This window comes from Acipenser ruthenus, chromosome 15 (genome assembly GCF_902713425.1).
Source record: "Acipenser ruthenus chromosome 15, fAciRut3.2 maternal haplotype, whole genome shotgun sequence".
Lineage (NCBI taxonomy): Eukaryota > Metazoa > Chordata > Actinopteri > Acipenseriformes > Acipenseridae > Acipenser > Acipenser ruthenus.
The window spans coordinates 4112385-4125064 of record NC_081203.1 but is presented as its reverse complement, the minus strand read 5'-3'; the positions used below and the strand labels follow the sequence as shown (position 1 = coordinate 4125064).

At 38.4% G+C, this 12680-nt stretch overlaps 1 long non-coding RNA gene across 2 annotated transcripts in view; it reads left to right on the top strand.

Moving 5' to 3' along the window:
- Positions 1-7073: 7073 nt before the first annotated feature.
- Positions 7074-12680, top strand: part of LOC131697523 (uncharacterized) — a 31902-nt gene continuing 26295 nt past the window's right edge. The window contains exons 1-3 of one of the 2 annotated variants that reach the window (XR_009307342.1): positions 7074-7332; positions 7572-7652; positions 9223-9936. This is a non-coding gene — a long non-coding RNA (uncharacterized LOC131697523). Of the gene's footprint in view, positions 7333-7571; positions 7653-9222; positions 9937-12680 lie in introns of those variants that run through there. The other variant, XR_009307341.1, reaches the window with a different exon arrangement.

Genomic DNA, 12680 nt, shown 5'->3' with positions numbered 1-12680 from the left:
ATAATGCAATACTTGAATATTATGTATTTTAATAGGCCCTAAATTATTATGAAACAAAAGCCAACAGGCTATTTAGTATTATATAGCTATTCTTTATATTGCATGTAGCCTCGTTTATTTTTATTTACATCTTAAATGTGTTTTAAAAACTTTTTCTTTCTTTTTCTTTAACCAAATAATGATCCGTTTCTGGTAATCCATCTGCGGTTCTTCAGCACAGACTGCCTTTAACAATCTGGTCGGATTCTATAATATATACAGGTGTGGTGTTATTTTGTGACTTTAACTGATGAGCAACACCTTGGGTTATTGTCAACATATACGATTGTGTTGGTGAACTACAGTTTGACTTGTTGGTAGTGATTTGTGCAGTAGCCAATCACAGCACTGTCTGGCGTTAAAAGGTACCCTTACCACATTCTGACAATATTCCCGTTTCCGGCCCTACACCCGTATACCATATTTTCATGGTTTTTGCTGTTGTTAACGCGTTGTGTATGAATATTCATTAGGCTACAATTAAATCAAATATACATCCACCAATCGTTATAGCCAGGCTACAGTCTTACTTTCGCAGGGAAACATAGACCTTTCCATTTTGTACACACACATATATATATATATATATATATATATATATATATATATATATATATATATATATATATATATATATATATATATATAAAACATGGTTTAGCGTCCTGAACTTTCATAATTTATCAATTGTACTTCTCTATATATACATAGGGTTCCATACAGCACATTCATTCGTAATTAAACGTCATACTGTATTGTAACATTAAAGACAATATTTAATTCTGAAGTCAAAAGCCTACATCTTGTTCCCATTAATCTGAGGCCAGCTGTAAATATCAAGGCTATATGTTTCTTCCTGACTATATGTTCGCCATCGCCGAATTACGTTTTGGTTAACTTATTTACGAATTTCTTAATGACGGGGGAATTATAATAAGGGTATAGGTATATGCTATTCTCGCACCAAAATAGCCTTCCAAAAAAAAAAAAAAATTCAACGTGACAATTTTGTGCTATGAAATACGAGCTTCTTGATGATCAAAGGGAAATGTCAGGGCTCCAGAAAGCACAACGGCTTTTCTATTCCTGGTAATTTAAAGGGCGCGACAGCGTTTCTTTAAACACGCAAAGATTTATATAGCGACCTACAGGGGGCTTTACGTTTCGAAACTCAAAAGTATTTCAACAAATTTCCTCGAAACGAGGTAGAGAGCGTGAACATTAGATCTTTCAGTAATTAGGCCTATGTCCCCTTTTTCCTAAAGCAACGTCCTTCCCTGTATTAAGAAAGGATGGAATCTATAAAAAGTTTCAGTTAGCGGAAGCTTATTTTAACTCCTAGGTAACTCGTTCTGCTTCGAGATTTATTTTTATGTTTAAAAATATAAGTATAGCCTAGGCTGCGTAAAACAGATCAAATATACTGGCTTGTGCAAAACAATCCATTACTTTAAAACGCTCAATAAAAATTTAAAACGTATTTTCTTGTAGTTTTTACTGCGTTATTTAGCAATATGTTATGTTGTCAGTTGCTATCAGTTTTGGTGTTTTGGGAGTTTATTTTAAACCAACAAGCTACGTAGCCTATATTTATGTATTTATTTATGGCTTTAGTTTTTACTTTTATTTTTAACAGGTCTTACATATTTCTTCACCCATGCTATAGCGACAAAACCAATAATTAAAATGTGGATTCATAAAACATGCATTAATGAGATCATATAAAAATACACGAAATACTTGAAGCTTTTAATTTAATTTGTATGTGTGTGTGTGTTTATATATGTTAATTATAGAGTATTGTTGATACTGTATGCCTATTTATCTGTTTATATTGTATCAGGTATAGTAAGTTGTAACTAATGTGACATTTACTTTGCTTTGGTTGAAATAACTGGTTTTGTCAGCAATATGTAGCCCTTTAATTGACTGTCATAAAAGTAAAGGGTCTTTGCTATTGATGTAACAGCTTTTGTAATTGTTGGGCACATAAGACATGTGATTGTATGGTGAGAACAGATAAGATAAAGTTAATTGCCTCTTCAGTCTTTGAGTTTTGTGAAGTCAGTCAGTGCCAAGGCAACAGTGATTAGTTATGTATTTTTACAAGAGCATCAGGTTTGGAACTTGTTTATATAATGGAACATGACTGTGAATCGTGTCTGATAAGACAATGTATATCTCATGAGACTAATCTTATTATTAGGGGGGTCCTAAGATTTGCAAAATCATGGTACTTTAAATGATAATGATAACAACTGGGGACTGATAATGAGGTAACCTGAATGCAAAAACCAGTTAACAAACCGTTTGGACCTACTCGTTCACAGCATGCACCATAAAGATCAAAGCATTTTCCTGGTAAGCAGTTAGGTTATATTCCCTACCCATTCTGTTTCTTACTGAGGACATTACTGTGGTTTATAGCAGCAAAGGGGAGCAACACTCAATCCATGGCAAAACGTAGGGGAAGCTTGGTGGAAAACCTAGTAAGGGAACTATACATTGTTGTGAAAGCATTGAGATGTGCGTGCCCTTTTATGACCAATTTCAGGAAGTTACCAAAATAATGTTTATAGGAACCCTATTTACATTTCCGTCTGTTTAAACTCCAAATAATAATAATAATAATAATCCATGCTCTCCTGCACTCTGATAGTTTTCTTTCTCTGTTATTATGCTTTTTTCTCATCCATTTTCTCAACTTTTCATTGCTGTCCCCCCTTTTTCTAAGTGATTTTTTTTATCAGCACCCCACCCATTCCAATCTATAGAACACATTAACAATTCTCCCATTCTGTGCATTGCATCAAAACTTTGAACCCCCCCCCCCCTCCCCCTCCCCTGTCCCTTCTCTTCAGGATGGCTGTCTGTTACTTCTTCTGAGGGTTCAAAGTTGTAAACCCTTTGCCTTCACTCCCTTTCCCTTGTTAAAAAAAAAGTACTCCATGCAGCTCTGCTTTTCACCGTTTTGGTTTGGGAAAGAAACAAACTTGGAAGTGGGGAGGGGGGGGGCAGGAATTCGGATCCCAGCTGAATCCAAAGCACTCTGGCTCCAACGTTTCCCCCTCTTTAACATGGAGATGGGAAAGGAGGTCTACAGCAAAAAAATATCAAAGCTCCACATATTGGATCCAGATGTGCCCTCTTACACGCAGCGCTCTCCAACAATTTAATTAAATTCCCTGAGACAGCCAGAAGGGTTTTTAATGATCAAATTTCCCTGGCTCTCCTCCTGCACTGCCACTCTTCTCTTCGCTCGACTTCCCTCTCCCTGATGGATAGCAACCTACATTCTTCCTGCCAAGCGTCCAGCCAAACAGCTTCAAGGAACCTTTTATCAATAACAAACTGTTAAAAAAAAAAAAACTTTGCAAACTTTTTTTTATTACTGGTGCAAGTACTGTAATATTCCAGAACAGTAGTTTGACATTGCCCATCGTTGCTGTATTTACTATACAACTATGAAGGCGCATTCATTTACTGTATGTGTACGGGGCGTATCTGAATGCAATATAATGCATACGTATATGTGGTGCCATTTTAGTAGAGTGGAAGAAAAAAAAAATCTTGGAAGTTTGATATGGTCTTCTGGGATTGATGACAATCCCAGAAGAAATGCGCATTGAAAAAATAAACCTCAAAACATATGGAACACGGGGGGCCAGCTTCACTAAGGGGCTTGGTTTAAAAACTGTAAAAATAAATTACTTTCTGTGTGGAGTTAGAGTAAGCTCTTTTCTCTGGGCCATAGATCTAGACCTTGGATGAGCTGAGGTAATAACCTAATTGTCTTTATAAAAGTTCATTAAGGTACGTTACCAGAGCAAACAGTTTGCCATGCATTTACCTTACCATAGTGCAGCTAAGCAAGATTTGGAAATAATTCACCATACTTAAGTTTTTACTATCCTCTACTGAGCTATACAGAGTTAATCTGCTATATTAAGAACCTAACTATATAATATCTCAACCAACCTGAACTCAAGCAATGACCCCTTTTCCCAAAACATTGAGCCAATTAGCAGGGATTACAGAATGATTTGGTGGACAGTGGACCTACAGAGGCCAGGACCTACAATGCCAAGATAGTTATGGATCCCTGGTAAACACTGGCAGGATGGGCCTGTGTCCTCCAGGAGATGGGACCAATATCCACAATCTGGGCTGTTGTGGGCACCCCATCAAAATCCAAACGTTTTTGACAAAAAGAAGTGGCATCGCTTGGACTGCATCCTAGTCAAACATCTGCCGATACTACGAACCTGCAAACGGAAAACGTAACCTATGTGCAGCTGAAATTAAAAACCTCCCTCTATATAGTGAGCTATCAATGATAGAGATGATGTGAAGTAGACTGAAGTTTCTGTTGATGCCTGTATTCATTGATGTAACAACGCTGAAGACTGACACTGATGAAGATACTAGCTGACAGGTCTGTCAGCTTGACTAAAGGGGATCTATTCCAAGCATTTACCCCTGTCTTCAGTTCACTTCTTTTCTTTTTAAAGGAGTGTTTCACAAAACTAGACCTATGTCTAAGTTAAGAATACGCACTCTCAAGCTGTTTCTTTCCTATTTTGTAACAGGAAAATAATGTTTTTGAAGAGCTTCTTTAAAAAGCGCCTGATAGAGCAGGTCGCTTCAAATTACATTTTGTTCCTGTGTTTTATTGTTCCTTTACTTTTTCCTCATGTTTGCAATCGTTGTTAGATTTGCATTGATCAGTCTGTGTTCAGATGCTATGGTAAGACTGCAATCAACGTTTGACAAGGAGTTCAGGAGCTGCTTATCCGTTATAGTTCCCATAGACATAGGTAATGCTGGCTAGATCGGCCAAAATGTCTTTAGTCTTATATTAAGGCACCAGCGCCATCTAGTGCACAGCAGTGTATTGCCAGCAAAGCAACTTGTTTCCAAAAGCGGCGGATCATTAGCTAGTTCGGGCTCTTGCTTCTTAAAAACACTGATCTCGCCAATAACATAGATCTATAGACAACTAGAACTGAAAAGCATTTCCTGAACTCCAGGGAAAGCACCTTGACACAGACAGTGTTTCATTTGATGCAACTCATTATTTCATTCGATGACTCAAAATAATTGCATCACTACACTAACTTGGTATCATGCAAACAGAACAAGAACTGAACTCCTCCGTTCCTGAAACGAATCTGTCTGTAAAACCTTAATCCTGTTCCAATATCAAACTGGGTCTGCTGCAGGTTCCAGCTGCAGCCTGGCATGGCACAGACATCACGAGATCGCCTGCATGCATCATGTTGTGTTGAATTGCCATTTAAAAATTCAACCTTACAACATGTGGCATTTCTTATTTCTGACAGTGTAACTTATTCACAGCCGTCATATTCTTTTTTTTTTTGTGCAGCCTGAGATTTAATTTGCAGCAGGCGTTCATTAGGTAACACCCATCAGCAGTACCAGTTGGAGAGAGATCGAGTTCCTAACGGTCTGACAGAGTCCCAGTTGAAACGGAGTTGATCTCGATTGGCTGCTGATGGGATAGCTCCCCTTTTATATTTGAAGGGCTGGAATAAAGGTCACCTAGGGGTACAGTAATGTCAAAGTTTTTAAACGCCCAAGGCCAGTGTCCAATATTTTATAGCAGACTTTTCTAGCTGGCCTCCGCTAATATGGGTTGATTGTAATGTTTATTAGGTGTTTGCTTACACAGAACAGGGTAACATTCCATTTGTGAAATGTTGCCAAAAATAACACATCCCATTATTTTGGCAAACTGGCGTGTCGGAATCTTTAAAACCACAAAGGTAGCTGATTAATCAGGGCCTTTTATGAAACCGCTGACAGAATTCAAGAAGGGGAGAGTAGGATTTTTTTTTTGTCTACTCTCTGTGCTGTATAGTCACTGCAATTGGAATAGATCTATTGGATTGGATACATGCGAAACAGCTGAAACAGTCCTCTTCAGAGTGACCGCTACGACTAAAACTATGACCAGCACAAAAAGCAATGAGAATGAAAGTATTGAGAACATTCCTACTTCCCTTTAACATCTTTTCTGCAATGCAATGTTAAGCCACCGGGTGGTGCTGTGTGCTATGGTACGATTGCAATCAAAGATACAATAATTTGACACCTAGCGAGAATGCTATGGATTAAAAAAGAAGAACTGGCGACCTCAATGTGAAAGGTTCCATATTCTACTGCTGTAGAGTTCTTCACTCTGAACTTCAGTCAAGCCACAGCCAGGGCGTGATCCCGTGACCCTGTGACCTGTGCGAGGGCACCAGTGCTCTTTGTTTCAGGCAAATAGGCATTGTTGTCTGGGACGGCGGTTCAAAAGCTCCTAATAAAGATGTTTTTCACCGCAGAGAATCAAACATTAGTGATAAACACATTCCAGAACTCGCCACAGCAAAAACAAGTTATTTAGTTAATGGGCATTTGTTTTTATGACACTTGGAAGGTTTTGAAACGAAGATAGCGCACGACTGCTTGGAGAGACCACTAGTCTGAGCCACATTTAAACTCTGTGTTGATTAGTCTCCTTCTCAGCCTCAAACCACATTTTAACACGTTGCATTGCGCATCAGTGCCAAAATCTCAAAATCTGCTTGAGAGTACACATCTATTTTAGATGGGAGGTTTTTTAAACTCATATAAAAATAAATGAGAAGAACGTTCATAATAATCTATTTTTTTAATATAACGAATCTGTTTTAAAGCACAAATGCAATTTATCACAAGAGGGTCTGAATCTGAATTTGTGATCAGCTCGAGACCTATGAAAGTGTGTGGATTTCTGATTAAAGAGAAGAGCTCGGACAGGAAACAATAGCTAATGCTATGAGCGTTGCAATGTACATGTTAAAATTCACAGAGTTCTTAGTAGGGTATACTGCAGTAAACTTTTAAAACTCTTGGCCCAGAATTCGAAGTGAGAAATAAATCAGAAAATCGGAAATAGGTGAAGACGTGGAACGGAGTTGCAGAAGCACATGTTTTTTTTGTTTGTTTAATCTTGTTGCTCTAATTAAACGCGTCCCCGTCCAGGTGGCTGGACTCAGGCCTGGGGGAAGGGGCCGGGGAGTTTATACAGGGGCGCGCCGAGCACGATGAAAGATTTGAGGGGGTTCACAGCGCTCTCGGAACACGCACAGCACCGGGGGGACTGAGCCCGGCTTCCCAAATTACAAACTGATGATTAATTGGCGAAGGAACAACACACTCCCTTCCAATCACTGGAACCATTTGTCATACTGATGTATCGGTCGCCGGTATTACCAGCAGAGCTGAGTTAGGATATACGTGCAGGTATACCTACACAAGCGTGTGATGGAACTCAGCGCCCTTAGCGTGCTTCAACAAACACATTGGGATATCATCATACCCGATTATTACCTAGAATGCTTATACATAATTGGAATGCAATAGATTTTTAGTGTGTTTTGGTTTTGTGTGGCGCTGTTATTCCTCCCTTTAACAAAAACTTTATATTGCCTTGGTAATTTGATATGAAAAAAAAAAAAGATTTGCTTTCATTTTTCTTCCAGACCACACGGGGGCAGTAGTGTCTGGTGCAGGAAACCCAGAGGCGTGACGTTTCTTGTTTGCAAGAATTGCAAAATTGACACGTGAGTGCTGCCTTTTGTTTACCTGTGTAATCAAATTAGTTATCTACACTACAGTACGTTTTTAAGATGTGTAACTTCAATAGCAAGCATTTAAAAGGGCAGCGATAAAGGCACCAGTTAACAGATTAAGTTTGCAAAATAATAAAGCGGGCGTTTAAACTTTAGGTAAGCAGAGTAATTAACGAAAACTACCGCCGGTATTGTGATCAGTATGTGCCAGGCGGAAATAATTTACGACTGTACATTATCCATCCCTAAACAATTAGGCATTAACGAACGTTATCGTATTGCATTTGAGCAAAATAGTTCAAGTAGCATGCGCATCAGTGCGTGGGATTCAAAGATTTCAGAACACGTAGTAGTTCAATGGCCAATTAAATTGTTAACAAATGTCAAACAAAATGATTCCCTCAACCCTGATGTTTATCCAGAACAGAGTCCAGTCGCTGCTTGGTACACTGACCTGCAGAAAACCAGGTTGGTATATTTTAGAACGTTGCTATTAGGATCAGCTGTTCAATAAAACATACGGGTACTCTCTCTATTTCCCAGGTGAAGCAGGATAAGGTCTGCGTAACCTATACAGTCTCTTATATTTTAGTCATGTATTTTGCGCATTTGGTATCTGTGTATTCAGATAATGAGCTCAATTTTACAAATTAAAATGTTTAGCAAACAGTGCAGTGGTGTCATTCCTGAACCATAACGTTTCCCGAACCACCTCCAGCCTCCTTCGTCTTTTTTATCATATCATATTAAGTGTTTTTTAAAGCGAAGTAAACATATCTGAAAAAAACAAAACAAAACAATCTAAACACAATTATAAGCAGAGCAGTTAAAGTTGAGCTCATGCCAATTGAGGCACAGTAGAAATGCATTAACTTCGCCGTTTATCAGTTTTGGTTGTGAGTACAAAAGCGCCATCTAGACAACTTTACACGGTATTGTGAGTGTGACTGAATATTCCCAAACCAAATAGAATCCTGTTATCCAACTGCAGCAGTGTCCCTCCTCATTAACACACAATACCAAAATCCGCTTTATCCAAACCATTCCCATCTCTAGTAAGTAAAATCCATTTACAGAAAACAAATGCAATCTAGAAGTTCAGCTGTAAAAAAAAAACAAACAAACAAATGAAAATAGTAAAACAGGGCATGTCCTTTTATTCCAAATCATATTTTGGTTTTAATAAGATAATTTAAAGGAGTAGTAACGATTTAAAAAAACAAAAAGCAAGTTAAACCAGACAAATTCATATAATATAGATAATTATTACTAAATGTTTTGTACAGTTATAACTTTTAGCTAAAAGTGCTTTTAAGAAGTGTAATTTAAATCCAAGTGAAAATAGAAAGGAATTTGTAAAAAAAAAAAAAAAAATCACTGAGCTTTATCAAACATAATAAACACTATTAGGTTATTTCTTGGTTCACTACCTTTCACTATCAAGGGATTTCCCCACTATTTTGATGTATGTACTGTTAATTAATGGAAAATAAGGGGACGCAGTATATTTAAATTACTTAACATGCCCTGTACGTATTTCTTCTTTAACTTTTATGTTCAGGGTAGCCAGCTGAGATCAGCAGATCAGTATAAAGTCATTTGCCATTCAGACCCAGCTCATGTGTTTCCAGCAGTTGGTGGAGTCTTCGTAGAAAGGCAATTTTAAGGTTATAACTAAAAATTCGCTCATATAAACCAAGCCTCATTATGACTACAATGCAACCCAGTTTTATAGCCTTTTCTGCATTTACCTCAATTTTCTGCGATTATCAAAACTCTCCCTTTGCTTTTGTGACTAAATATATACAGCAGCATGAAAGATTCCCCAAATTAGGCAACAGCAATGACTTGCTTTCACATGAATGCAACATGGGGCGTTTCTTACATCCTCTAAGGTGGCGTGGGGACAAGTTCATGGTTACACCCTTGTGTACAAGATGTACTTGGAGAGTAGACATGATTCTGAGAGCTCTATTGAAGCCACATGTTTTAAAGTAATCAGGATATACAGTCAAAACTAGAATAAGATAAATACATCCATACCTGTAACAGATTGCTCATTAAGTTCAGGTCTTCCAGTGAATCAAGCTGCCAGGCAGCTCCAGTTGTAGTTTTCATGTTTAATAATGATAAAGCATGATTACTCAATTGCTGGAATAAGACCCAATTGAATGAGCAAAATGATGACCTCACCTCACTCAAGTTCATTATTTTAGAAGGCATTGGCAGTGGGTGGCTTGAGAAATCGTTCTGCTGTACTGCAAGCCCAGACATTAAGCCATCAATCGCCTTGTGAATATTGCTATTTTGAGTGACGTCTACTAATCTGAACTGTGTTTGGAAGTGAAAGTGGTCTGTGTGCTTGCCTAATAGAGGGAACAACAAGCAGGTGGCAACATTGGCTCATATTCACTTGTGTTACTGGTTGAAGCCCTTGTTTTTGCTAGTTGGCTTGCCTTCCTGTGCCCAGCTGTAATGGTTACAGACTTTGCTGCAGCAGCAATAGGGCAGTAACAGCCGGTGAGTCACCACAAGACGCCATTGCAATCAGCTTTGCTAATAGTAATTGTGGCTCAGCTGGTTGTAAAAAGCTTGGCAGTTAAAATCACGTTCATGCCACATTTGCTGGAGTGAACGGTCCAGTAAGCTTTTACAGAAATCTGCTCCTTTAGGAGGTGCTGAAACGCATGGTTTTAAACAGTTTTTTTTCCTGTCTGTAAATGGTTTCTATGGTTAAAAATACAGCAAGAATACACTCCAAACTCTTTTCCCTGAACACCACCATTACAAATATTTTTTTCATTTGAATAGGACCAGTGGTGTAGTGGAGCCAGTACAACTGTGATTCAGTCATTCCTCTTGATGCAATGGAAAGAGCATTAGAAACATCTATTACGAACTACTTGGTATTAATGCTGATAAAGACGACAGCAACAATGCATAGACTACAACTGTGTGTAGAAATTAGGTAAATGCATTACTTAATATGCGTTACTAGAAGTTCAGTGTACTGTGCAAATAAAATCTGAATTTGTATAATAATATTTGTTTAAGAAAATCTATATTTTAGTGGCATTCCTGCACCTTCAGATTCAGGACTACCCTACTGAACAGGACGCAATATCTACCCATGCCTAGATGTGCCGTAGATGAGGGCTCCCCTCTATAAGCTCCTGTACTGCGCAGAGTGTGTCCTTGAATGATTGAAAGTATAGCCCAGGAGTCCAGACAGTGTCTCTGGAGCACACACATCGCTTTTGACTGTGCTTTTTACCTCACCTATTTACCCTCAGTCTCCACGGAGGCTAAATGCTTCCTCACCAAGCGAAGACGAGTTTAAACGACATGAACAATAAAAAACGACACTATGCTATTAGTAATGCCAAGATATGGTATCATGCTGTGTTCTGACCAGAAGTTTCTTCCAGTAAGTTGTATTGAACATGGGATAATTTTGCTTTCCATGCACTTTGATGGGATTAGCAAACGATGTAACCGGTGGAACATTTTCTAAGAATTGTATGCTTTTAATGGGATTTTAACTTGCAGTTAAGTCCTGAAACATAATCTTGATAAAATACCGCAGTAACATATTGTGCTTGAGACTCCCTTTTATCCTGTGAATATAGGCTTGCTCCCTTTTCAGCTTCTCCCTTCAATTTTTCAACCCACACATTGAATCAGTGCAAAACAAACTCCCGCCCCCTACTCCAGCTTGAAAACTGCTGCTGTACAAGTTTGCTGTTCAGCATGGTGGACATTAAGGTTGATAGCACTGACACATTCAAACATCACCTGTGCCTGATGACTGTGACAGGCAGGCATGTGTGACTGAGCCCAGGGCACTGTGCAGATTGAAGCTGTGATATTTACTGAACTGTATCATAGACCTAAGGAACACAGACACGCTACATTGTTTCCCAATTGCCTTTTCTATTCCCATAAACCCACTGGGTGCTTATCTAAGAACACATGCGTGGACTTTTCTAATGGATGATTAATACAGCTTTACATTACACACAGCAGGCCAGGATACATCCAATATTTAAGGGTTTCCACATAATAGCCCCTTGGGGTAATGATGTGCGTGCTGTAGACGTAGTGTTGTGCCAACGATGAGATCATCGTGGCATCAGTATTCTTTTTTTTGTCACGATTATTTATTTTACTAAACAGTTAAGAATCATCAAAGGCTAAAATGATAAGCGTCAATGCTACAGAGGCGTTCTCTCTGCCTGTCCATATAGAGATTCTGAGAGATTTACATTTCAATGGCATTTAATTGGACTTGATAAATGACTTTAATTCAGTCTCCCTTCTGTAGTGGGACAGAGAGAGAGAGGTGTCAATTTACAGAGCAGATTTTGTGTGAGGGAGTAAGGGCTACTAACTGGGGATACAGTCTCAATTAATAGAAATTAAAAAATATATATTTAAAGTGGAACTGAATCAGTGAAACAAGTTGTTTTGATGAGTCACTTTAAAAGCACTTGCATTACTGCATGTACCATATGACTAGTAGCTGCAGGGAGTCAAGCCAAAAATTCAGCCTCAAATAAAGCGTAATTGCTTTAGTCACAAAGACAAGGCTCGATGGGCTTAAGGCTTTTAATCTGACATTGAAGGAAAGTATTTGTAATGGCTTAAGCCAGGATTGAAATCAATTGTATTTCTAAAAGGTCACTGCTAGAACTAACACAATTACCCTTTGTGTTACTGGTTGAACTTTTTGCCTGGCCCGTTTAGTTATGCTCAGAGTTATAAGGCAGTCTTTGTTATAGCAGCAGATGTATTTGCTGTGTCCACTAGGGGCAGGATATTCTGAAGTAAACATTTCTGTGACCTTTTTAAATTTTATTGATTTATTTAAATATAAAATAAGGTTTAATAATGCACTGCTGAGACCACACTTAGAATACTGCTTTCAGAAGTATAGAAAAAAAAGTATGCAGTGTGGCTACTAAGCCACATTGCTGATGCTGAATCATATCCTTTAAGACCCCACCTGACAGCACTGTG